Source organism: Aotus nancymaae, unplaced genomic scaffold, assembly GCF_030222135.1.
Source record: "Aotus nancymaae isolate 86718 unplaced genomic scaffold, 86718_ANA_hifiasm-v0.15.2.pri h1tg000036l, whole genome shotgun sequence".
In the NCBI taxonomy this organism is placed as follows: domain Eukaryota; kingdom Metazoa; phylum Chordata; class Mammalia; order Primates; family Aotidae; genus Aotus; species Aotus nancymaae.
This window is the reverse complement of record NW_026988450.1, coordinates 71209056-71234642: the sequence shown is the minus strand read 5'-3', so window position 1 is coordinate 71234642 and position 25587 is coordinate 71209056. Positions and strand designations below refer to the sequence as shown.

At 48.4% G+C, this 25587-nt stretch overlaps 1 protein-coding gene across 2 annotated transcripts in view; it reads right to left on the bottom strand.

Moving 5' to 3' along the window:
• Nucleotides 1-21529, bottom strand: part of ZHX2 (zinc fingers and homeoboxes 2) — a 247719-nt gene extending 226190 nt beyond the window's left edge. For both annotated transcript variants that reach the window (XM_064384556.1, XM_012451583.2), the window contains exon 1: nt 20893-21529. The gene's annotated coding sequence lies outside the window, so the exon portion shown is untranslated. The remainder of the gene's footprint in view (nt 1-20892) is intronic.
• Between the last annotated feature and the right edge of the window lie 4058 nt (nt 21530-25587).

Here is a 25587-nt window from a genome sequence, read left to right as displayed (position 1 = left end):
AGACTCGCTTGAACCCAAGAGGTGTGGCTACAGTGAGCCGAGATTGTGCCACTGCACTATAGCCTGGGTAGAGAGCAAGACTCTGTCTCAAAAAAAAAAAAAAAAAGTGACTCCAGGGACTGTACGGCCACCTTCACTTTCTAAATAGGGAAACTGAGGCCAGAGAGGGGATAAATGACCGATCAAAGTCAGCAGCTGTGGGTGGCTGGACAGGGTGATCCCAGGTCTCCAGACCCCTATCTGCATATGGAATTTCTCTCAGGTCTCATACTTACTTCAGAATCGTAGAAAAGTTCCATGTCAGCACATCCAAACAGAAAGCCAGAGTGTCCGGAACTGGCAGTCACCTTCCTCCAGATGTGCGTTTAGGGCAAGGGAGGATATTTTGAAACATCTCTGCCTCTTTAATCTTTTTGTTTTTGAGATGAGGTCTCACCCTGTTGCCTGGGCTGGAGTGCAGCGGTACAATCATGGCTCACTGCAGCCTTGACCTCCCAAGCTCAAGTGATTCTCCCACCTCAGCCTCCCAAGTGGCTGGGACCATATGTGTGTGCTACCAAGCATGGCTTTTTTTTTGTAGAAAGGGTTTCACTATATTGCCCAGGCTGGTCTCAAACTCCTGGGCACTCAAGCAATCCTTCTACCTCGGCCTTGCAAAATGCTACAATGACAGATGTGAGCCACCATGCCTGACCCCTTAGTCTCTTGATTTGTCTTCTGAAATGAAAACACCTCCCTGTGTTTCCAGGATCCTCAAATATAAGCCCCATGTCAAAATCCTGTTCATAAGGACAGCTGTCAAGTCCTAACTTAGGAAACTCCATGTCACAGAGTCATTATGGGAAATTTGCAGGAATATGTTTACTTAAGTAATTATTTTATTAAAATAATTTACCCAATGTGCCCTGAGAATTTTATTACAGATACTTATAATGAAGTAGGTAATTAGCAATAAATCGTCTCTTTCTGCGAACCTAGAATTACAAATTTTTTCTTGGGTCGTTATTTTAAACAAACAAGCCACCAAACACTACAGAAAATGTATAGCCTCTTCACTCATTGAAAGCCTTGATTTGCAGAGTTGAATTATCTGCAATTTGGAACTTACCAAACTGATCATCAGCTTCCATGTGCCTTTCATGCTGTTAAAGTTATACACAAATACCTATGTACCATCAAACAAAAGGCTCAAAAATATTTAACTTTTGAGTTGTGCTGTGTTTTGGCTCTGTATGTTTGTATGTTTGCGGGCATGTGCACCTGTCTACACAAGCCATAACTCCAGTTGTCGCTCTTGTTTTGACAACTCTTTCAGGCAAGCTCCCCACATGGTTTTGAAAGGCAAAAGATGTTCTTAGATCTTTAGCTTCTGCAGCCTCTCTTTCTCTCTCTCTTTTTGAAAGGCAAAAGATGTTCTTAGATCTTTAGCTTCTGCAGCCTCTCTTTCTCTCTCTCTCTCTCTCTCTTTTTCCCTCCCCAACGCCTGCCCCCACCCTGCATTGGTTTCAAAAATACTTGGCTTTTCAGTGACCACAGCTATTCTCATGCTTAAATCAAGCACTCACCGTGAACCTGAATTTAGGGTTACTGATAACACATGTGGCAAAGATGTTTCATCAGTTGCCAGGGCAAATCCCCAATGTGCCAAGTCTCCAATTGCTTGTGTCCTGGATAAGTGTCGCTGTGGGTCCATCAACACTGCCTGGCTCAGAAATTCCACAGATATTTATTGAGCACCTATGCTGCACAAGAGGTGCCCACTGCAGCTCGGGGGCTCCACTATGCTGTCCAGGACACAGAGACTCCCTTCCAGTCTTTGCAGAAGCCAGGGTTTGCAACCACGCACCAGCTTCCTTACGGGGGTGCCTCATAGCAGAAACACTAGGGGCCACATGACTCTGGCTATAGCTACTATTCGAACCCAGGACAGGGGCAGAGGGCAGGATGCACTGGGGGCTGGGATGAAAAGGACGTAACAGTGACTGGTGTCTTCTGCCATCAAGGCCATCTGAACTGCAGGACAAGCTGACTCCTGCTGTACCAGATGAGCTAGGAGGGAACAAAGAGCATTTTCTTCTCTCAAAAGTAAATTTAGGCCAGGCGCAGTGGCTCATGCCTGAAATCCCAGCATTTTGGGAGGCCAAGGTGGGTGGATCACCTGAGGTCAGGAGTTTGAGATCAGCCTGACCAACATAGTGAAATCCTGTCTCTACTAAAAATACAAAATTAGCCAGGTGTGGTGGCACATGCCTGTAGTCCCAGCTACTTGGGAGGCTAAGGCAGGAGAATCATTTGGGAGGCAGAGATTGCAATAAGCCAAGATTGCGCCATTGTACTCCAGCCTGGGTAACAAGAGCGAAACTCCATCTCAAAAAAATAAATAAAAAGTAAACGTAAAGGCCCCTTAACTCCTACAAAGCAAAGGCGGAGGGTTGAGAGTAAGGTAGACAGGAGTCTCCTCCAAAATCTGGGAAAGAAGGATGCTTCCTGGACCTCAGGATGCTACCAGGTCACCTACCCCAGGAGCTCCTCAGTCACAGAGGTTGAGCCCTGAGCCTTCCTCCATGGATTATCAGCGGGCTAAGAGCTACAACCAAGTCCTCTACTCCATGGAGATAATCAAATCACAGTATTATTTTTCTGGGAACAAAATTCCATAATTTAAAACAAGCTAAAAAAAAAAGTGGAAGTTCACCAAAATAATATTTAATAGATGCAACTTCTCTGGATTCTTATCCCCCCCACTTTCACCCCCTACCACCACCCATTTTAAATGATTAGCTTTGTCAGAGAACTTTGCATGAAATTCTGATACTAAAAAACAAGGAAAAAAAAATTAGTGGAGCACAAGCCAAAACACAGGGTGCTAGCCCAGGTTCCATGGCTAGTTAGTGTTTGATTTTGTATGTGTCATTTTCTTTCTCTGTGATGGAGGGAAGAGCTGCCGCTGTCTAACCCACTTCCCTCAAACTTGCAGCTGCGTGGGGAGATGAGGCTTGGCTGGCTCTCTTGCCCTGCACACTGTAGGTGGTGATCGGGATCAAAAGAAGAGGCTTATCATCAAAAGGGCTGGGAGTGGTGAAACATTCTATCGTGCTCGCTCCTTCATGTAAGTGGAGAGGAGCGGGGAGCGCTGTTTGTGTCACGGGTATGGTTTGTTGTTCTGGAGCCAGCTTTAACATGGGCACATTTTAAAGTAGCAGAGGGATCCCGGGCAATACACAACCTAGAGAGCGTTTCCATTTCCTCTCCCACAAAACCCCAGGGGATTGGACTAGGTGATCTCAAATGCTGGCTTTCATCGTGGTTGGCTGATTGTTCACCACAGGAACTAGTACAAAATTGGTAACCAACAAATGCTTGGCTGGTTAATCATGGGTGGGATCAGTTGGTTGAAGAGGATCCTTTTCTTTCTTTTCTTTTCTTTTTTGAGACAGTCTTGCTCTGTCACCCAGGCTGGAGTGCAGTGGCACCATCTCAGTTCACTGCAACCTCCACTCATTGCAGCCTCTGCCTCCTGAGTTCAAGTGATTCTCCTGCCTCAACCTCCCAAGTAACTGGGACTACAGGTGCACACCACCATGCCTGGCTAATTTTTGTATTTTTTTTTTTTTTTTGAGACGGAGTCTTACTCTGTTGCCCAGGCTGGAGTGCAGTGGCACGATCTCGGCTCACCGCAACCTCCGCCTCCTGGGTTCCCCTGCCTCAGCCTCCCAAGTAACTGAGATTACAGGTGTGCACCACCACACCCAGCTAAGTTTTGTATTTTTAGTAGAGACAGGGTTTTACCATGTTGGTCAGGCTGGTGTCAAACTCCTGACCTCAGGTGATCCACCTACCTCAACCTCCCAAAGTGCTGGGATTACAGGTGTGAGCCATCATGCCCAGCCGTGTCCTTACTTTTTGAGCTGGGTCCATCTGCCCCATGCAATGTATTCAGGGCCAAGATTCCGACACACCACCATTCCCTGGCAGGACATGAGACCAAAGATCTGGTTACCTTTAAATAATGTTTTTAAAAATCAAGGAACTTCAGTGGAGAATAAAGAAGTCTAGACTGAAAGCATTAGCTGTCCCTCAGCACTGCAGGGTCCCTCCTGATCAGCATGGTGCCTGACACATAGTAGGGGCTGGAATATTTCCCGCAGGAACGAACAAAGGGTCTGGCATCCCTAACATTTCTGATACACCCCGAATGCATAGGTGTAGCCGAATACACAGAAAACTTTCAAGTGCTGGCATTTAACCCTGGCCTTCTCTGTATTCCCCAACATACAGGCACCCTCCAAGTGCTGGGTTTAGAATCAGCTAGACCGGCCTGGCTCTGCCCCTTCCTCACTGCATTGCTTCACCTCTCCGAGCCTCAGTTTCCTTCTCTGTTCCATAGAGATAATTAGGCCTCTCTCAGGAGGAGAACCACAGGGACGCCCTCCCAGGGGAGTTGGGTGGAGTATACAGATTAATTAATCTCTGTAGTTCTGCGAATCAGCCTGGCACGCTGAACCCTCCTGGTAACTGTCAGCCATTAGCATGACTATTGTTATGCTCAGTATCATTAGTGCTGGCAGTAATTAGAGGCTCATTAAATGTTAATTTTCTTTATGCCAGACTGGATGCTCAATGTAAAACCAAACCGTAATGGTATCCTACAAAATGTAAGAAAGGCAAATAGGCTGCAAAAAACATTTTTTTTTTGAACGTCTGGGTGGCGGTTCAGAGCCCAGGACTGCTCCTCCACAACCCGTTGGGAGGGACAGTTGAGCGCTGTCCTTAGTATCAAAGACGGCACTGGACTAAGGGTAGGGAAGCTTCTGTTCGGGTCTGGGCTTTGCCGTGAAACTCTTTGTGGGCCTGGATTCAGGAATCCGGTTAGAGGGAGAAGGGAAACTGGTTGCCTTGTGAGCAGAAGAGAAAACAAGGCACAATGCTTGCCGAGGCAGCACAGCCAGCCCAGGGGTCTCTGGGCAGAAACGGGCACTACTGGCCCGATGGGCACGTGCTTCCCCCATAGTCTTCAGGCTCCTTGCAGCTACGCGAAGTTGTGTGAACAGAAGAGGCAATTTTAGAAGTGGGTACGTACCCCTTTCCTTTTCTCTTCCTCTCCTCCGGCAGCCTGAAAGCCAGTTGTTTCAAATGAAGTGGCTACGACATTTTAGCAGTGGTCCATGGGACCTCCCAGGTCCCAGCTTGGAGGAAAGCTGCCTCAGAGAGCTGTTGTCCTTCAGCAGGCTTCATGAGAGGAAGAAAGAAACTCTGCCTTATGAAGCCACTGGGATGTCGGGGTTTATCTGCCACCGTTTCATAGCTTAGCCTAACCTGACTAGTCACGTATCTCATCCAGTGCCTATCCCAGAGGTTTCCTGCACCTGAAGGAATCCAAAATACTTTTCTCCAAACTACTGAGGATCAGTAAGTGAAAGACATTGACAATGGAGAAGAACACCCTGCCAGCCTGCGTCTGCCTGATGAGAGGACACAAATCCTTCCTTACTGGAGGCACCAGCAGGCACCCGAGGAATCCGGGAACAGATTTTACTGTCTTCCCACATCTTCCCGCCTTTTCAAGACGGGAACTGCTCTCTTCTTTGTCTTGTCACTACGTAGGATTTATGGCTCTTTGTTAAAATACTATTTAAGCAAGGTCCCTAAGCTGCCACCTTGAGAAAGAAATACTTTTGAACTAAGGCCTCTCCCACCTGATGCGCAGAGCACGAATTAATAAACGTTTGCTTGTTTTTCTTTTGTTAATCTGACTTTTGTTTTCAGGAGAGTGGCTCCACAAAGAACCTAAAAAGGGAAAGAATGGAAACTGGGTTTTCTCCCCTACACACGGTTGTTACAGAATGGTCTGCTACTCTCTGTTACTTAAACATGGGCGTATGCACACACAAATAGTAGACTGGAATCCCAAGTCCATTTTCCTATTACACAACATGACACACTAAGATGATTAAGATTTAGTAAATTGGCCAGGTGCGGTGGTTCACGCCTGTAATCCCAGCACTTTGGGGGGCGGAGGCGGGTAGATCATCTGAGGTCGGGATTTCAAGACCGGCCTTGACAACAAGGTGAAATCCCATCTCTACTAAAAAAAATACACACATACACACACAAATTAGCCAGGTATAGTGGTGGACATCTGTAATCACAACGACTCAGGAGGCTGAGGCAGGAGAATTGCTTGAACCTGGGAAGTGAAGGTTGCAGTGAGCTGAGATTGCACTGCACCCCAGCCTGGGCAACAGAGAGACTCTGTCTCAAAAAAAAAAAAAAAAAAAAGATTTTTGTCCCCTACCATCCCACTGGTGACAACTGCAAGAGGACAAGTGTCTTGAGAATGAGAAGCCGTGTTAGTGCTAAGGAGTGCCTCCAAACGGAAGGAAAAAGACGCTGCTGTTACTAGTTTCCGTTGTGTGGTCTCTCATAAGCAAAATCTTAAACTCTGGTGGGAAAGCCAGGGCCAGTGTCTACATATCCTACTTGCTAAGGACTTAAGCTTTTTTTTTTTTTTTTTTTTGAGGTGGAGTCTTACTCCATCATGCAGGCTGGAGTGCAGTTACGCAATCTCAGCTCACTGCAGCCTCTGCCTCCTGGGTTCAAGCAATTCTCCTGCCTCAGCCTCCCAAGTAGCTGGAATTACAGGTGCCTGCCATCATGCCTGGCTAAGTTCTGTATTTTTAGCAGAGACAGGGTTTCATCATGTTGGCCAGGCTGGTCTTGAACTCTTGATTTCAGGTGATCCTCCTACTCTGGCCTCCCAAAGTGCTGGAATTACAAGTGCGAGCCATCGCGCCTGGCCTTAACAAAGAATCTTAATGTCCTTTACATAACAGTCTAGCACTGTGACAGGGCAAGTATATGGGCTCAGATGTCACTCAGACCTGGCTTCAAATCCCAGCCCTGCCTTTTACTGTGTGACTCGAGCAAGTTAATTTCTTTGAAGCCTCAATTTCCTTATATGTAAAATGAGTATAAAAATTTCTACCAAAGGGGGTAGTTGAGATTAAATAATATAAAACAAGGTATAGTATACAACATGCTTGGTTCAATGGCTGACACTTAACACGTTTACATCCTGCCTCCCTACCACGATTAAAATAGAGTTTGGTCTCAAGTTCAGACTCTATTAAAAAAAAAGCTTAGTATTGGAAGTAGCAGAAAGATTCTGCAAGGACAGCTGTGAGAGGGCTCTGTGTGCCACAAAGGAAGGTGGAGACAGTGCTCACGAGGGGAAACGAGGGACAAGGCCAAGCCCAAGGGAGGAAGTGGACCCAGCTTGCACCCAGAGGCCAGGTGTCCAGACAGGGCAGCAGGGCTAAGCCAGGGAGGCAGGCGGGTTGGCCAAGATAGGTTAAGAGAGCCTGAACTTGGGACAAAGCTGGCCTGGGATAGACACTGCGTTGACTGCTTCCGTACAAAATATCCAGTGATGGTCCTTCCAAGCTGTGGCAATGACCTGCCACCAGGGGCAGCAGCGAGCAGCAATTCATTCTGCACCTGTGCCAATCCAGGAGCATAGAACTCCCTACAGGCTGCAGTGAAAGAGCCACTTCCTCATTCATATAACCATCCAATCATTTCACAGACATTCATTTTGAGCCTATGAAGTGGGCCAGCCCTGTGCTGGTGCTGGGAACACAGAGACAAACAGGAACATTTCCTTTAGGGTGGAGGAGTGGCTCGTAGTATTTCAGGGAGGCAGATGTACAAATAGATCAAAATCCATCAGCTAAGATTTCTAACAGGTTATTTCCATGGGACATTGACCTCTTAGAGAGAACAAATCTCTCTAGAGTAGAAAAAAGTAGGTTCTGCTAAGCTTGGAGACAGTCTTTCTGGGAAGAAGGAACTACAGGAGTTTTTCTGAAGAGAAGGAATGAAAGGGTAGAGAGGACAGTGCTTTTGGGGTTCAGGGGTCAGTCTGATATGACTGAAGTGTGGGGCAGATGTGGAAGGCTTTAGAGCAAAGCATGCCTGGTGGGTAGAGCTCAGCTCTGAAGAGCCACCATGCCAGGGTCAGGAATTTGGACTTGATCCTATGGGTCAGAAATTACAACTGGCAGTCAGTAGTGGACTGGAGAGTCCATTAAAAAATCTAAATATCTTTAGACTGGACATATGCTTTCTGCTCTGACCCACTCCCACTGCTTCCTACTATTCTACACTTGACTCCTTCACTCTTTTATGCTACTTGCAAAGCTCTTGAAAGCATCTGGGTTTGTGACCCCTAGGAAAGCAGTCACCAGGAGAGGTTTTTGGGCAGTGAGTGAAATATGAACAAATTTTGTGTCTTAGAACCTCAGTGGTGTGGAGGAAGGGGGAAGGGAGAGATGGGTGACAGATGACACAACATGTATTCCTTCCAATAAGACCTCCTCCTTCCCTCTTGTTAGAAAAAAGCAAAAGAAAACAGATGAAAAAGAAGTCAACTCTGAAACAGTTTCTATTCACTTTTGTGCAGTTAGGACCAACATGATGTCACACTCCTACTTCAACATACCCAGACCCTCTTTTCTTGAATTCTGTGTATCAATTGAGCAACTATTTATTGAGCAATAATTCAGTGAAAGCTGGGTGCTCAGGGGCTCAGGTGTCAGGGGGTTGGGGTAGGGAGGTAAGAATCAAACATAAAGCTCCAGAGTTCAGCAAATTCAAGGACTCAGGATGGCACCAACCCACATGCACGATGACTGGTGGACAGTATACGACAAAAGGTATCTCCCAACAGCATAGATGGCCCACACTCAGGGTGTGCCAGCAGGTGGGTGCCAGGACATGGTGTGTGCACAGGGTTGGGGAGGGTGGCAGCAGGAGGTCTGATGCCATTGGTCCCATGGTCCTGCCAGCAAGCAGTCTTTCCCAGAGGCAGAGCCTCCTGAGCTTCTGCGATTAAGAGGGGTGAGTCCATTTAAGCCATTTGTGGAATCTACGTAGCCTTTGACCAAACTGGCGAGAAGGCTCTCATCATTTCTATCATTGTAACCAACACATCTCTTATTCATCTAGAATTCTCAAAAGTTGATTTCCCAAATCTCCTACAACAGATCAATTAGTACTCCATTCCCCAAACTGAACCCTGAAAGGCCAGCAGACTGAGCTGGTTACAACATAGGCTACTGATAGGGCCCCTAGTCCCAGCTGGGGAAAACTGGGGATTGACCATTCAGCAGAGAAAACCCAAGGCCAGCCCATCCCTGGCTCACCATGGCTGTCCCAAGCATCATCCAGCAGGTGTTTTCTCATGTGTGGGGAGCACGGCAATACACTCTGGCTTAGGAGATAACAGAGCCAGGCATGGAGTATCTACAGCCCAGAGCAGAACCCGTGAGCTCAACTGGAGCCAGTACTGGGCTCTGTGGCTGGGACCTCTGATGCCCAGGTCAGGATCAGTGGGGCTGAGAGCCTGGATGTCCAGTTTCCTTTGTCCCAGGCCACTTCCTGGTCCCTGGGTGATGGCCTCTCCTTTCATGGGATAGGATGGGACCACCCACCACAGATGCAAGGCACAAGAATGTCCCTCAACCTATAGGGACTTAGAGGCATCCTCATAGGAGGTAAGGTCAGACATATGCCAATGACAACAGTGACACCAGCCAGCACTTCTGGGGCATGCCTAGGTGCCAGGCACCGTGCTAAGTGCTTCACAGGTATGATCCCCTGTCATTCTCACAGCAACCCTGTGAGCAGCAATTCAGCTCTGCAAGTCCAGCCAGGCTAGCTGTGAGGGTTGCAGATGTATGGGTTCTCTAGCCACACTGAGTACTCCAGGGAAGGGGCAGTGGTGTGGCCATCTCTGTGTTCACCCACAACACTGAGCATAGTGCCCTATACTCTAGGAGCTGAGTGGTGGCAGGGTCTGGACCAGGGTGAGGTATGCTGCAAACCAAGTACCCAGGAAGTAAAATTTAAGAACGCAACTCTCTCTCAGGTGCCACTCTGCACTTGTATGAACCCGAGAGTGGGTGCCACCTTCAATTTCGCACACTGGGTACCTCATTTGCTTTTCTCTAGTCCTGGCCCTGGGCAGTCCACTAACCAGGTGTGTGTGTGTGTCTTGCTCCTCACCCTTGCCATGGGACCCTCCCTTCTCTGTGCCTCAGTTCCCTCGCCTGTAAAATGGGGCTAATGACAATACCAAGGGTGGACAGAGATGTGGCAAAATCAGAACTCTCATGCTCTGCTGGTGGGAACATAAAAACAATGCATCCACTTTGGAGGACTGTTTGGCAGTTTCTCAAAAAGGTAAACATAGAGTTACCACATGACCCAGCAATTCCACTCCTGGGTATCTACCCAAGAGAAATGAAAACACATCTCTAAATAAAGACTTGTACATGAACGTTCATAGCAGCAGCAGCATAATCACCAAAAAGCAGAAACAACCTGATTGTCTATTAACTGGTGAATAGATAACAAAATGTGGTATACCCACACAACAGGATATAAAAGGAAACAAAACACTAATACGTGCAACAACTTGGATGAACCAGGGAAAGAAGAGAAGCCAGACAAAAGACCACATGGCGTATGATTTCACCTATGGAAAATGTCCAGAAAAGGCAAATCTACAGAGACAGCAAGTAGATGAGTGGCTGTGTAGGGCTTGGGCTAAGCTGGGTGGTAGTGGAAGAAGATGGGAATGGAGAGGGACTGCTAATGAGTACACAGGGTCTCTTTCCGGAGTGATAAAAATGTTCTAAAGTCACATTGTGGTAATGTTGCCTAATTCTGTAAACATACTAAAAGTCAATAAATTTTACACTTAAAGTGGGTGAGGCTTGGGTACGTAAATTATAACTCAATAATGCTATTTTAGAAAATAGGGCTAATAATAATACCTATGGCACAGCATTGCACAATGCCTGAGAGTATCCTATACATCAATTTTTTTCTTCTTTGAGACAGTCTTACTCTGTTACCCGAGCTGGAATGCAGTGGCATGATCTCAGCTCACTGCAACCTCCACCTCTCAGGTTCAAGCGATTCTCCTGCTCAGCCTCCCAAGTAACTGGGATTACAAGCATGCACCATCACACCTGGCTAATTTTTGTATTTTTAGTAGAGATGGGGTTTCACCATGGTGGTCAGGCTGGTCTTGAACTCCTGACCTCAGCTGATTCACCTGCCTTGGCCTTCCAAAGTGCTAGGATTACAGGCGTGAGCCACCGTACCTGGCCCCTATACATCACCTTAATACTTATTATGCTCGAGTAAGTATCTGTTGCTCACTTAAAAGTTGCCTAAATTCCCCTGACGTGCCTTCATTTTTAGGGGGATTTGGAGGAACTAAAGAGGGCAGTCACCCATGCTCCTGGGTCTCTAAGTGACTTGCCTGTGCCCACACAGGTCTCCCAATGAGCTATTTTGGCTGCAGCAGCTGCTGTAGGCACCTGCCTGATGTGGGTGAAACTCTTCAAGTCTTGGATTCCAAAGACCTATGTCGAGTTCTGGCTCTGACCTTCATATTATCTAGGGGTTAATATGAATATGTATCAGTAGGGTTGCTGTACAAATGACATGGGCTATGGCGAGCAGATATCTGGAGCATCCAATAAATTGGGAAAAATCATGGGTGAGGAAGACCGTTGGCAGAGGAAGGCCCTGAATGCATGCCCGTCCTTGCTTTTATTCTTAGTGCTAGATTGTGGCTCAGCCATGGGTTCTAAGCCATGGAGGAGGGGCCACAGTCCCTTTGCTAGAGCCACAGATGCATAGAGGGCAGGAGGGGTTAAACATGCCCAGGCTTGATGAATATCAGATGTGGCGCAAGCCTGCCTGGCTTCCAGAACTCTTGGATAAAGAACTTCCCCACTTTGTACTTTCTTGTCTGTTAAATGGGAATTACAGCATCCCAACATCAGGCTGGGCACGGTGGCTCACGCCTGTAATCCCAGTACTTTGGGAAGCCAAGATGGGAGGATCGCTTGAGGTCAGGAATTTGAGACCAGCCTGGCCAACAGGGTGAAACCCCATCTCTACTAAAAAAAATACAAAAGCTAGCCAGGCGTGGTGGCACGCACCTGTAGTCCCAGCTACTTGGGAGGCTGAGGCAGGAGAATTGCTTGAACTCGGGAGGCAGAAGTTGCAGTGAGCCGAGAATGTGCCACTGCACTCCATCCTGGGCAACACAGCAAGATTCCGTCTCAAAAACAACAACAACAAACCAAAACAGAATCCCAACATCTCTTAGGATTGCCTGAGCACACCCACAAAACATATGTAGAATTTGTGCCTGTGATGTCAGTGAGGGCTAGCATGGTGATGGGCCAGCAGACAGGGTGGCTGAGTGCCCAGGACTGTGAACCTCCTGAAGGCAGGAACATTGTTTTCTTCCTCTGGCAGGCACTCAGTGAGTGCTGAATGGAAAGAGGCATGGAAGCAGGGATGGAAGGTGCTGTGATGAGCTAGGTGCCCGAGGAAACAGAAGGGCCTAAGCTAGACTGTAGAGAAGAAGAAAAATAATACATGCCTGTAGGGGCTGTGCAACTTTGGGCCAATATTTTACCCTTCCATGCCTCAGTTTCCTCAAGCTGGGCTATGTGATCCCTAAACTTTTTTTTCAGCTAGAGCATTCATGGATCCTACCAATGCGCCATGTGGCTATTAGACTCATCCTTCAACATCCACTTTCTGTGATTCCAGAGGACATTATACGCCTTGTATAAGGAAATCCTTAAATCCCGTTCTAAAAGCGCCAAAGTCAGGCACTGTCCAAGTTCACATTGTCGAATGCAAGTTCTCTGTTCTTTGGAATGTTTACCCTGAACTGCGAAGTAATCAAGACAGTTTCGGTTCTGTGGCTCTGTCTGCTCAAGAGCCCTGATTCTTGGAAACAATGTGCAGTCTTCGGGCTCTCCTGGACTATATGTCTCTGGTAGAAGTTCACCACATGCTCAGAATCAATTTTCTAACACCAAGTTCCCTGGAAGAAAGTAACAGGCAGTTCTACAAGATAATGAAACTGCAGAGTTCTCTATTAGGAGGGCTTAGGGGAGAGCTGGTGCTTCAATCCTCTGCTGCCTGGAACCCATCTTTTCCCCTAAATGTCTTAGCCAGAAGGTAGTCTCTTCAGCTTCTGTCAGTCCACATGCCTGCATTATCCACCTCTCTACCCCCTCCACACAAAAGCAAAGGCACACCCCATCACTGCCAGTGCTGGCCTCCTGGCCTCTCTCTGCTCCCTCCAGACCACCACTGCCATGAACAACTTCACCATGACATCCAGCTCTGACCAGGCTGTGTGCAAATATCTTAAAGAATCTATTTTCAAAAAGACAGGGTGCTACGCAAATGAAAGTAAGTTCAAAACTTCCTCCTCCACAGGCTATGGAGATCCCTGGGGGGTTCTGGGTACACCCAGGGGCTTGGGGAGGGGCGCTGAGATGGCTTTGTCCTCAGAGCAATTCAGCCCAGTCTCATATTTTAGGAACAGCGGGAACGTAGTATCAGCTGAAAGGAGTTTTCTGTGCGCTATTTAACTAAATGGCTCTGCAGCTGGGGAGAGCCATAGGCAGACGTGTTATGATTCAAAGGCTCCCAATTACAATGATCCTCTTTTATTGTATAAAAACAGCAACACAGCCATTCTCCACCCTCCCTCCGCCTGCTTCCTCCACCCCCTTCCCCCATTGGCTGGTGAGGCTACTGGCATCCTGAAAGGAGCACCCAGATTCTCCTCCGGCTCGAACTTTGCAGCTTTCGGCCCACGGGGATTCCTTCCCCACAGACCCTGGGAGGAGATGGCAGAGGGTGCAATGCCCCTGGAGAATGTTCTGTTGGAGACACAGATAGAGGCTTTACAATGGCCCCTTTTTGAGGAAGAGTGTTTTGGGGAGCTGTAGATAACAGGCGCGGATTTGTCATTTTCTCCTGTTTTGACTAAACTCTTATGCGCACACGTGCACGCATGCTCAAGCAGGAAGGCACGCATCCCTACATCCCTTATCAGACAGAAAAGCAATCAGACTATCCCAAAGCACGATCTAAAACCATCCCTTCTCCCCACACGTCCTTTTCCAGGCTGATGTGGGCCAGGCCTCCAGAAGACTTACATACAACATCAGAAAGCTCTGGAATCAGACTAACCTGAGTTTGAATCCTGGCTCTGCTAACTTCTTTAAGACCTTGAATAAATACTTAACCCCTCTGCACTTTGGTTTCCTATGTTTTTATTTTTTGAGACAGGGTCTTGCTCTCTTGCCCAGGCTGGAGTGCAGTGATGTCATGATGGCTCGCTGCAGCCTTGACTTCCCGGGCTCAAGTGATCCTCCTGCCTCAGCCTCCCAAATAGCTGGGACTACAGGTGTGTGTAACCATACCCAGCTAATTTTTTTACTTTTTAATTTTTTATAGATATGGGGTTTCACCATGTTGGCCAGGCTGGTCTTGAACTCATGAGCTCAAGTGATCCACCTGCCTTGGCCTCCCAAAGTGCTGGGATTACAGGTGTGACCCACCTCGCCAGCCTGTTTGTCCTATCTTTTAAGTGGAACTACACCATGGCTCTCAATTTACTCCTCAGAGTCAGATTAAATGACACAATGAAGGGAAAGTGTTTAGCACAGTGCCTAGCACAGAGTAGGTGCTTACTTTTCAGGGGCTGTTGCTGTTCCTAACATAGTGAACACTGTGTGCTTGTGCTGTGTCTGGGTATGTGGGGAGCTTTGTGCAGCTGGTTGTGTAGGGAGCTTTGTATCTGTTCAGTTTCACCAGCCAGAGTGGATCAGGCTGTGGGGGATGAGATGGCTGTGGGGGCATAACTGTCAGGCCTGCTGAGGAGCGTTTTTCTTGAGTCTTTTCTGCAACACTGGTTTAAACGGTCACCTCTGCACAGTGTATGCAGGCATGCATGAGTGCCTGCTGCTTCCTCCTTAACTTAGACTTCTGGTCCTTCTTCAGTGTTCTGCAGATGTTTTCAAGCCCAGCAGCTGCAGTTGCAGGCATCCAACCAGGGCAAGGAGAGGCTGTAGCCTAGGAACTCTCATTCATAACCTTCTTCCTCTCTTCCTCAATAGCAGGCTCCTTTTCTCTTTCACACAAGTGGCCCCTAGGCCCCCAACAAGGAGGATTTCCTTCTAAAGAAAGAGCTAGCTCAATTTGGCCTCCCTGAGGCCCCAGAGATCCATGAATCTATTCCCCAACCCTGAACTTGACAGGAAATGGTCCCCAGGATTTTGCTGATTTTCCTCTGCAAGATAAACTCAGTGTGGGCTCCCCGCTCTTCCATACCAAACTAGGCATGTGCACACCTAAAATATACCACAGATCTCTTACACCACAATGAATGCCTGTCTCACATTCCTTCATATTTGAGCCCCCATGGATCAATAGCACAAGAATTTCATTCACTGCAGATTCTGTTATGTGTTAAATACCATTGCAGTGAAACACTGTGTAACAAGATTAATCTCCACTAAGTGTTTCTTCTAATGTTAGGGAGTAGTGGGGAGAGAAAAAGGAAGAAAGGGTGTGCACTGTGGCTTTTAACAAGTGAATATTGCCCACCAAAGGGTAAAGAGAGGTATCAGCAAGAAAACAGGTTCTGGCCCTGGTGTCTCTATTCCATCTTAAAGTTTGGGTGGAAATTGATATACTGTTGTCAGGACTGTTTTTCTTCTTGGGGTCTGTTACACACACACACAATCACTGCCAATCAACCCCTCTTAACTGCATAAATACAAGTGTAAGAACAGGAAGAAGACTGTGGGTGGCTGTTCTTAAAATCACAACCTGTTCAATGTAGGGTAGGGGCATTCGGGAAGGGTGGGGGAGGGGAATCAGGAGAACATTTTTTTCAGTTCAAAATGAAATAATCTTGTCAATACAGAACACAAGGTCCACCTTATTGTCTATCAAAGGGGCATGTGCACAGCCAAGCATACCGTCCTGAGCTGCGCTGTCTGGACGTGGCCATGACACAGCACATTGCAGTATCCGAACAACGCACCAGCATCTCGCTGTGATATTCCAGAGTCAGGTTTCCATTTCAGCAGTTGCTCAGACTTGCCACAGAATGAGTGCATGTGTGTACTGGGGGTGGGGGGCGGCAGAAGGGGAATTGCAATGAGATGGATCAGGGTCCTGGAATTGATGAAATCCACACATGCCAATTACTCGGCACCTCAAATTTACAATCAAGTCACTTCCTTGAGGTGACTGCAGTGATGATGGCGATTTGTTGAGCACAATTCATGTGTGAGGTGTATGCTAAGCCTTTTTACACATTTCTTAGGTTTCCTAACAACTCATACCGAAGCTACTAAAATGATCTCCATTTCAGAGATAAGAAAATTGAGGTAAGTAATAGCTCAAAGTCATAAAGGTAATACCCTGAGCAAAGAGAATCAGAGAGGCCGGCCCTCTGCATTCCCCAGGCTGAAGTGCAGTGATGTCACTGATGCTGGGAAGGCCTCTGACATCCTCTGATATCATCTCCTTGATTTAAAGCAGTGGTGAGGGTCACAGCCAAAGGTATCCTGACGGTGAGTGGTGGAGCTGCAGCTGGGGCCCAGGAGCCCTGAAGGTCAGGAAAAAGGCCAGTGTAGTGTTTGGAGAGTAAATGGTACCCCTTCCAGCGTTTCTAGTCCCATTAACTGAATTATCCAGAAAAGACAGCTGATTGCCTCCCTGTAACAGCTGACTCACAACAGGTTAAGTTTGGATTCTTATTGACAGGACTTAAAAGAAAATCATCCCTCACTTCTTTATTGCACGTTGTCTTCTTTTTGCCCTAAGGCAAAACTGGTCCCCTGGCCTGAAACTTTCCAGAACTCATTTTATTTCAAATAAGAACCAAGCTTGTTTGTCTGCACAAGGTACTCTGCTGTCAGTCTGTCTTCCCTTCCCAAAAACACGTGATAATCCCTCTTCAGAAACCTGCCATAGCTTCCTAGTACCTAGAGATTAAAATCCAACCTCCTCCAGGTCCACTCCCAAGCCTGGCATCATCTCTTTGCACAGCCTTCCCTGCATCCCCCTCTCCACCTCCCCAGGGTACCTCCCCAATGCTCCCAGGGCCCTTTCTCTTCTCATCTTGGGCAGCACATGCCCTCCCTGCCAACTCAACAACCATTCCTCCTTTCACCCCTTCTGCCTTACAGGCTGAACCCCAATTTGTTCATGACAGCAATGGGCCCAACTAAAAATACTTGGCTGCTCTTCCCTGGCAGGAGTCACCACGTGGCACAGCTCTGGTTGATGAGCTAAGGACAGAAGTCCCTGAGAGAGGTGCCCCTTCCCAGACACAGCAGTGACGCTGTACTGGGTAAAAGCTCTTTGAGCCTCATTCATTCTTTTTTTCTCTTTCTTGGAATGCAAATGTGAGACCTAGAGATGTAACAGCCACTTCCCTACCATGAGATGATAAATCTAAGACTGAAGGCCTCCACTCTAAGCATGGCAGAATAGAAAGAAGTAGTTTGGGTTTCCAATGGCACAGCTGAGGCATCGTCCCCCTTCACTGCCCCCCCCACCCCCCCCCCCCGTTGTTGTCTGACACAAAAAAGTCCGTATCTGGTTAAGTCACTGGTAGTCAAGATTCTGCTGCTCGCAGCTCAATGCAATGATATTGGCTACACCTGCAGACATTGTTCCTCTTCATTCATGGGGCAGTTCAGCTGCTCCCACCTCTAGGAGATCCTCTGTGATTCCCTCAGGGTAGAAGATTCATGCATTTCCTTTTGCTTCCACAGTGGTTACTTTTCTCAATTAGAGCACTTAACTAAGCCTGTTTGATTTGGCTTAATGAGTGCCTCCCTGCAGTGGGCCCAGATTCCTAGAGGGCAGGAGGTCTGCATCCCACCAGCGTCTCCATAGTGCCTGGAGCAAGCAGTGCTTTGCGTTCCTACAAGGGGGGCTCTGTCTCCCCAGCATTTCCATAACATCTGGTTATGCACTCTGCATTGCAACAGCAGAGTGTGTGTGTTCTGGGGGTGCCACTTTGCTTACTAGCTGTTTGGTCTTGGGCAAGTTAGCTAACTTCTCTGGGCTTGTGCCTCATCTAGAAAAAGGAGAGAATGAGGGTACTTACATCAGAGTTGTCATGAAGACAAAATAGTCTAGTCATAAGCACTTGGGATGGTGCCTGGCATACAAAAGTGCTTAAGGACTATGGGTTCTTATTAGTATAATGAACATTACAGTCGCTGAATGAATAAGGAAATCAACACACAGTTGCTAAATAAATGAATAAAGGAATAAAATCCAGGTAAATTCTGGTGTTCAGACATCAGGACGGTGGCTACTGTTCCCTCTTTTCTGCCTGTACCTGAGTCTTTACTTTTTTATTCTATGACTTCACGTATCTGGATGCTACTACAATGGACTGGTTAAGGCTATGAAGTTAGGCCTGGATTTGCTTTTTGCTGTGTCGCTCAGGCAAGTTTCATCACCTCTGGGAGTCTCCATTTCCTCAACCATAAATGGAAGATAATAATAGTACTTAGCTCACAGGGTTGTGGTGAGAATTCAGTGATAAAGCATGTAAAATATACAGCATCGTGCCTCACACACTGTAACAGTGTTAGCAACTGTTATCAAACATTGCCATGATTCTTTTTGATAAGTGTACAGCATCCCGCCAAATCACATGGTCCTGATGTGGATGAGAAACATGGGGTAGGGTCACCTTTCAGCATGCCAAGATACACTGCACTTACATCACCAGGAATATCCTTTCTTCAGTACCTACAAACGGGTGGCATTTTTTCCCCTTTAAATGGACATTAGTTGATATAGCTGATGTGCCCTAAAACTTTGGTTTCTTGCATTTTCCCCTTAAGCACCATCTGCAGGTGCATCCTTTAGCTGACAGCAAACCCGGCTAGAAAGAAAGGTACAAGTGCAGAAGACAACAGTCGCCCGGAGCAGAGCATTCAAAAAGCGATATTTCCACACATCACCGGTCCAATTATTGTCAGTGACACATTTCAGCCTGACATTTTTTCCCCTTCTGGCCTTAAAAGAAGCTGTGTCTACAGCTTTATGTAACTTTCCCTTTAAACTTAAACCTTTATGCTAGTCCCATTCAACCACTTGACGGCTCCATTAATCTATTTTTACTATGAAACATGCCATTTTACAAGATATTTATTCCACTTGGTCGTCATCCAAACGCTTTTTGACATTACTGCCCTGGGAGTGAACTGCTTAAACTCGCTGCCCTCATAAACAGAAAATCACCTTTCAATTCAGATCTTGAAGAGCTCTCAGAACCTCATTCCCTTCGCTTCTACAGGCATTAATTTCCGCCCTATATAAAGGACACAGTGAGTGAGTGAGAGAGAGAGAGAGAGAGAGAGAGAGAGAGAGAGAGTGTGTGTGTGTGTGTGTGTGTGTGTGTGTGTGTGTGTGTGTGTGGTTTTAAGAGGGTAATTGTGGGAGGTCTGGGCAATCCAAGAAGTGCTGGGGAAGGAATCTTCTCCCCTTAACTCCTCCATTCTGCTCTTCAGGGCCTGCCTGAGACCTGGGGATGTGCTAACTTAAAAGAGAGAAAGTGATCAGAGAGCAGGTTGGGGAAGAACTCTAGGGCCTAAAAGGCAGTGTCCCAGGGGGCCAAGCTAAGCAACCAGTTTTAAAAGGGGAGGGGTCGAGGGAAAGTCCGGATTCATCCTTCTCCACGCCCCAGACAAACAAAAGGCCACCGCGAAACAGTTGAAGGTAGAGCCCCCACTGGCTTTGAAGCCTATCAATCAGGTGGAAACCTGAACAAATCACAATTTGGCTTCCCCATCGAGTTTTCTCCCCAGCCTGACAAACCCTCCTCCTCCGCCTCCGCCTCCCAGTCTCAGCACAGCTACGAGGCCAAAGAGACCGTCCTGTGATGCCTGCTGCTTTCCAACTTTCCGCTCATCTGCGTCTCCGCAGCCTCCTGCAAAGCGGCTGGGAAAAGGGCAAGTTTGCAAAGCCGAGGATACCAAGTCCTGGGGAAGCCACAAAGAAGCTGCAACACCAACAAAGATTAACCTCTTGTGGGGCAGACGAAAAGCGCCAGCTGCCGTTTGGTGGCGGGGGGTGGGCGGCGAACGTGGGCTCGGGCTGGCAGAAGCTCGGGCCGGCCGGCAGCGGACAGCAGGGCGGGGGGTCCTGCGGCTCCCCTCGGCCCCCCACCCTGCGCAGGCTCCCCCTGTACCTGAGCAGGGGTGAGGACTGCGCCGCGCTCCGGCCCTGCCCCCGCCAGGTAGCTCGGCGGCCGCCCGCGCTGCGCGCCCGCTGCCTGCAGCCGCCGGGAGCGACGAGAGCAGAGGCAGCCTCGGCCCACGGCGTCATGCTTCCTGCCACCACATTACGGCGAATCGTCACCGGGAGAGGGGAGCGAGGGGAGAGGGGGAGGGAGGGGAGCAGACACACGCAGCCCCCCCCGCCTGCCAAAACGCGCGGAGACGGGGCCACGTCCCGTTGGAGTCCCCGCGGGACCTGCCCCGTTTGCACAAAGCGCCGCAGTTTGGCCAAGAAGGGAGGGAGACGGCCACGAAATAAATAAATAAAAACAGTCGGGTCTACGTAACGCCCTGTCGAAAGCGGACGCCATATTTTTTTGTGGCTTATGTCGACATAGGGAAACGTAGACATGTTTTTCCTCCTCCTCCTCCTCCTCCTTGCTCTGGCTCCCATTTATCCAAACTTGTAATCAAAACTCTTTAAAAAAAAATCTCCTTCCCTCTCTGTATCCGCTCATTTCCTCCCACCAGCAAAAAGAGCCTGCACACCCCCCCCTTCCGTACCCCCCTTCCAATCACAAACCCGGCCAAGTCCCATTAACAACACATTTTCGGGAGCCGCGGCGGCGACGGCGGCGGTGGGAAAGTTAGGCTGGAGTGGCCGGCGCCCGGCGTGCGGGGCTCGGGGCTGGCGGCGCCGGCTGGGGGGGCTCCGCGCCGAGGCGAAGTTTCTTACCTGCGCCGGGGCTGGGAACGCGGGGAGCCGGGCTGGGAACGCGGAGACGAGGCACGGGCGTTCCAAAATGGAACTCTGCTGGCTCCCCCCACCCACTCCCCACTCCCCACCGGGCGCCCGGCTCGGGCTCCGTGGGAAAGAGGGGGAAAGCCAGCCTGCCAGACAGACAGACAGACAGAAAAAGCCCCCGTACGGAGAACGGTGGCCAAAATTTTTAAAAGAAAAAAAAAAAAGGAAAAAAAAGGGGAAAAAAATGCCTCGATCAGTGGGGAATCTACGCCAAAACCCACATGATCTGTAACGTCAGCATGCGTATTTGCATACGATACCACCACCCGAGCTGCCACCCGGGCTCGGGTTCCGCAGAAAGTTACAAAGTGAAATTCAGCCCCCTCCGGAGACGCCGGAGAAATGTCATTTTTTCAGGCAGGAGCTTGGGGGGAGGCTAGCCCTAAAGGCACTGGTTACTGGCCAAGGTAGGGGGGCGGTAAATTAACTTAAAAGTCTGAGCCCAGTAACGGACTCGGTGGAATTTCTGCGAGAAGAGGAGGGGGAGGCGCGAGCGAGATCATTGAATATTAAGCACGACCCCGCGCGGCGGCCGAGGCCAAACCCTCCTGGTGCAATACCCATTTTCTTTATGAAAAGTTCAAGGTGTCACTGATGAGCTCAACAAACTGTTGATCCTGACCACGTGGAGTGGCGTACCGTGGGACCGAAGGGCGCGCTTGCAGGCCCGGCTCTGGCGGCACCCCGACCCCGGGACCCTCTGCGTGGGGCTGCGCGCGGGTGGGGCCACCACGCGCTCCGGGCGCCGCGTGCGCCTTGGCCCGCCTGCAGGCTCAGGAAAATAATCATAACGATTTAAAAACTCTGTTGAGTGAGACACATTTTACTCCCGGAATGATCTTGAGAAGGCTGGGCGTAGGGAAGGGAAGAAGGAGCCCCCACTTATACAACGACTTGAAGTTAGATCACTTTTGCCTGGGGAGATTCCGGGATTTCCGCCAGCGCCGGGTCTGAGGCTGGTTAAAGATCCTCAAACTTTTTCCCTGAAGAGCTAATAAACAAACAGACGCCCCAGGGGCCGACTTAAACTCTGGTAGAGCCCGCATTCGCAGGAATTCTCAGATTCGAAGCAATGCACACCCCTGCGGGGTTCGCAGGGAAGTCCCTGGGAAGCCAGGCGGGTCGCTTTCGGAACTGGGACTCCGCTGTTCCCAGCGGGAGCGGAGCTCTCACTGCGGACCCCCAGCCACCGCCCCCGCTCCCCGGCTCCCCTCGGCGCCTGAGAGCAAAGGCGGCCGGGGATCGCAGTGCCCTTCCCCCGCGGCCTTGGAACCGTGAACTTGCATTCGGGCGCCGAGCTCCGGCCACAGTGCTCAGCTAAAGAGCTCTAAGAAATTCGGGATCCGAGCACACCTCGGAACCTCCCGCGGCAACCTGTCTGCGCCGCGCGTTCCTGCGCAGATGGACCTTGTTTCCCCTGCGCTGGCCTGTGAACCCTTAGGGCAGCTCCCGGGCGGGGGCGAGGAGATGCGGTCTGGGGGCTACTTTCGAAGCTCCCAGCACAGCGAGTAAACAAAGGGAGCCTGGGGTTGGGAGGCTTTGCGGAGTCCCCGCCCGCCCTGCAGATTAGCAGGCGCGGCGCGTCGGGGCTTCCTGGCCAGCTCTGCTCTGGGGAATTAGAACGAACTCTAGCGGCCGTTTGCAACTCGGCTCTGGGCGCGAGGGCATCAACAGGTGGCCGTGTGCAGCGGAGAGGCCAGCGGTGAGGGCCGGGACTGGGGTGAGGACTGCTGGCCTTGGGGCTGACTGGGTGGCGGACGCGCTGGGTGACCTTTTGGCTTTTTCATTTCCGAGGCTGGGGAGAAGGAAGTAGCTAAAAGGTTTTTGTAAGTTCTGGCCCAGGGCTCTAATTTCTGACATACCCGATGGCTCCCTAGAAATTCTTTACAACAGAAATTAAAACAGCTCATACGCAACACTTTTTTACTAGCCTGCACCTGTTTGTTCGGTTATTGCTGATGTAGGGTCTGTCTGTTTGCATTTTAATTGCCCATAAAACAAGATTCTATCCTGGGAAGGAGTCTCTTGCGTGATGCTCGCAGACCTGAAAGGCTACCTGGCGGGGCTCTTGCAGGATTCTGTTAACTTCTCGATGACTGTAATCGTTTGGGCCACGTCTTTCTCAACCTCATTTGATACATGCTCTCTAAGAATCTAATTTACTTGCTATCAACATCAGAATTGCCTGATCTCCTCCCCACCTCCGCCTCACTCAGGGTGAACTAAAATAGTAAAAAGACAAAAATATGGGACCCCTGTTTCCTCACCTTGTCCTGTCCCGCCCCGCCACACCAACTTCAACATTTTTACATCGCTTGCCTTATGCCCCTTCCAGGCCATTCCACTCCCTGCCCCCTCCCCCTTTAAAATAAGTCTAGTTCTGTCTGTTTCCATGGAAATTACCCAAACCTTAACGAAGCGATTCCTATTTTGAGGCTGCACCTCCTCTGGATGATCAATCACTTAGGAGGGCTTTCCATAAGCCCAGTTTCCCTTGCCACCACCTCATTGCCACCTGCTTCTGGCTGGGTGACAGATTGTATATAGGGTGGAATGGGCCAGGCTGGAGGGAAGCCAGGTAACCCTCTAAACAGTCTGCTAGGTTCTCATATCTTCAGAGCATTTGAATCTCATGGGTGCTAGCAAGGATGAGGGGCTTCTCATGTGTTACAGTGTCTTTAAATTGTTCAGAGTTTAACATGGACTGAACCTGCACCATATAAAGAGAAAAGAGGCATAACAGACCCTTACCTGACAGGATTCAGGAGCTTCAGAATCAATAATGTTGGACAAGTAAATGTTCAGCCAGGAAGTAACATATGCCACTTTCACTTACAGCTCATTGGTCAGAACTAATCACAAAGTTAACTGTAAAGATCCATAGAAATATTTTTGCCTGGAAATGGAGAGAATGGGAAAGATTTTCACTAATATGATAGCACTAATGACTATCATAAATAATAGCAGTTCACAATTTGATCATTCACTATGTGCTGAGCCGTTTATATGTGCCATCTCATTGAATCATCACAAAAATCTGTATTTTATCTTTATTTTACAGATATAGAAACTGAGACTTAAAGAGCTTAAGTAGTGTTCTGCTCAACACCACACAGAGGCTAAGTAATGAAGTTGGGATTTAAGTTTAATTTGACCTGCTTCCCAGAGAATGGACTTTTAAAACACTGTCCTCAATCACCATTGGATTTAATTGGTCCTCTGTTGTTGGGCATTGGGTAGTTTTCAGTTTTATTCCAATGAACAACCTTGTGTCAAATCTTTTGAATCATCTGTGATTACTTTCTTAGGATAAATTCCTAGGTACATATTTGCTTGGTTGAAATATACATATATTTCAAGAATAAAAACCTTTTGCAAAAAGTGAAAGCTTTAGGAGTTATGGTAGATAGTCTTCTAAGATGGCTTTTCTCAATCCTTTACTTCCCTTTTTGAAAAATACGTCACCATTAAGAGGTGGAGTTTACTTCCCCTCTCTTAGAATCTGTGATTGCTTTGGATGCAATGAAAGTGATATTCTGAGCTATCTAAATCCAAGCCTTAAGAGACTAGCAGTTTCTGTTTCCTTCCTCTTAGGGTCCTGCTGCTATGCTGTAAGAAGCCCAAGTTTCATGGAGAGGCCACATGGAGCAAAAACGAAGATGATAGGGACAATAGCTCCAGCTGAGGTTCTGGTTATACACAGACGTTAGCAATCTTGGATGCTCCAGCCTGATTGATCTCCCAGTTGACTCTAGCCTCACCTGACATAATGTAGAGCAAAACCATCCAGCTCCACCCGGTCAACCCACAGAATCATGAGATGATCATAAGACTGTAGTTGTTTAACACTACTAAGTATTGGGGTGGTTTATTACACAGTGATAGATAACTAAAAGGGGAGTTATTATCCATGTCTTTATTTTTACATATATCTGAATATTTCAGATCTACTTCCCCTGAGCTCTGCAGGATATAGATAGCATTGTGAAATAATGGAGGCCAGCACAAGCGGGTAGAGAGGCCTCTTGGTCCAGTCCATGATTCTTGAGCTGGCCCACTCTCCAAATCAAAGCTTTTCTTTTCTTTTTTTGAGATGGAGTCTTGCTCTGTTGTCAGGCTGGAGTGCAATGGTGCGATCTCGACTCACTGCAACCTCCATCTTTCGGGTTCAAGTGATTCTCCTGCCTCAGCCTCCTGAGTATCTGGGACCACAGGCATGCGCCATCACGTGCGTAGAGACGAGGTTTCACCATGTTGGCCAGGATGGTCTCGAACTCCTGACCTCGTCATCCGCCAGCCTCAGCCTCCAAAAGTGCTGGGATTACAGGTGTGAGTCACCGTGCCCGGCCCAAATCAAAGCTTTTCTTGATTTTAGTTGTTGCTCATGAAGAATCCCCTGCCATAGGTTCCAGATCCTAAGCAGATAAGAACTCATTTATCAAGCATAGATACTCAGTAGGTGCTGGAGTTAAGTTCCTGTTTGGTGTTGTCAAGAATAGAGGTTTCCATTCTTTAGGGAAATACACTGTGATGGGGACTGCAAGTGCCTACTATGTACCTGGGTGCCTGGGTATAAAGAAGCCTGAGTGCTTCTTATACTTTGTGTCATTTAATCTTTAAAACAAC